Source organism: Suricata suricatta, chromosome 3, assembly GCF_006229205.1.
Source record: "Suricata suricatta isolate VVHF042 chromosome 3, meerkat_22Aug2017_6uvM2_HiC, whole genome shotgun sequence".
Classification (NCBI taxonomy): domain Eukaryota; kingdom Metazoa; phylum Chordata; class Mammalia; order Carnivora; family Herpestidae; genus Suricata; species Suricata suricatta.
Genome location: NC_043702.1, coordinates 173151692 through 173153242, shown reverse-complemented (window position 1 = coordinate 173153242; position 1551 = coordinate 173151692). Strand labels below are relative to the sequence as shown.

The 1551-nt window shown below is 65.1% G+C and overlaps 1 protein-coding gene across 15 annotated transcripts in view; it reads right to left on the bottom strand.

Annotated features, from left to right (window-relative positions):
* The window catches only part of LOC115288523 (SLAM family member 9-like), a 132760-nt gene that overhangs the window by 95680 nt on the left and 35529 nt on the right, over positions 1-1551 (bottom strand). The gene's annotated exons all lie outside the window — the stretch shown is intronic.

Sequence of the window (1551 nt, the reverse complement as noted above, 5' to 3'; positions counted from 1 at the left end):
GCCCTTGTGCCAGCGTCCACGTCGCACCGGATCACATGTCCCCCAGAACGGTGGCGGCCCCCCAGCAGGTGGCGGTCAGTCTTCAGGAGACTGCCGCGTCAGGAGAGGCAGGTGGGAGCCCCCGCAGCGTAGGGTGGCCACAGGGTTCCTGTCCCTCAGGAAACGTCTCTGCTGCCGTAAGGACTCGTGCTCCATGGGGTTCACTCCATGTCCGGCTGGTATTTCGTGAGACTTGTTTCACTGCGTTGTCCAAGGACGCTCAGAGGACTGCCGCCAAGGCAGCATGGAGCGTGGTCCACTGAGCGTGTGGTCACGTGCGGACACACCTGTGGGATCCGCATGTGTCCCCTGCGCTGTGTCCTCCGGCAGCCGCGGTCTGGGCAGCAGGTGCCGGCGCATCGGGCTGTGAGGCTCCTGCTCAGGGACCTCGCTTCTGTCACTAGCGGCCCCTTGCAGATGACCTCGGCTCCCAGGGTTTCCCGACGCGCCCATGGGGGCTTGTCGTGGGTCACACACCACGCTGCCGCTGCCGAGGACAGTCAGCGCGGGCGGTGTGGCCATTTGCTGAGCCCCACGGCCCGGGACTGTGTCTACAGAGTCCACGGTCAGGCCGAGAACCCTCTGAGAGGAGAGGCGCTTTCCACAGAAAACGTGGTTCTGCCTCGTCCCAGAGGGGCCTCGGCGGCGGCTCCGGTCCAGCTGCACAGAGAAGCGGGAGAGCCCCCGCTCACGCCCACCCCCTGCTCCTCCCCGTAGGGCCGACGGTGGAGCCCGAACTTTGAAGGGCCAGCAGGGAGCCTTCCGTCGCCCCTCCACGTTGGCTGAAGTGTGGTGGACGTGGTGACACTGCCAGGGCCGTTGTGACACGTCTGCCAGGTTCACAAACCCTGACACGACCTGGTGTCTCCTGCTCTACGAAGGGGCACGAAAGGGAGGCAATTTGCTTTCACCTTCGAGGGAGACGCTGATGTTCCCCCAAGTGACAGCACCCCTAGAAACGGTCATATAACGGGAGGGACCTTGATTTTCATGAGACGTACCATCAACATCCTGGCGCGTGGCTGGGGGCCGGCGATCCAGGGCACCTGCCGCGTCCTTCTCCCTTGGTCACGTCACGTGACGGAAGGCCATGGGAGGCCCGCACAATGGCAGACGGACCGAGGTGCAAGCCGAGCGGCAGATGCTGCCCACTTGGCCGAGGGCCCACAGCCGGACGGGCCTGAGCAGCTCTGTCCCCCGGAGACCCCGCGGCTGCTCCTGGCAGGGCCGAGCAGGCAGCTCTGGGCAGGTGGTCGCAGGGACAATGACACTCAACTTCAGGGGAGAGGATGTGGGGGCCGGGTGGGCTCCCATCCATGCCCAGATGAGGGACAAGTGATTTTGGAGCAAATGTCTCCCCCCTGCCGGCAGCAGTGACTGCACGGCCACCACCCAGCCCCCTGCAGGAGGGACAGGCCATGTGGCCGAGAACGGGGTGGAGCACTGTCCTCACACTGCCCAAGTCCAGGCAGGGAGAAATGACAGTGACGGTAAGGATGGCTCCCACACAGG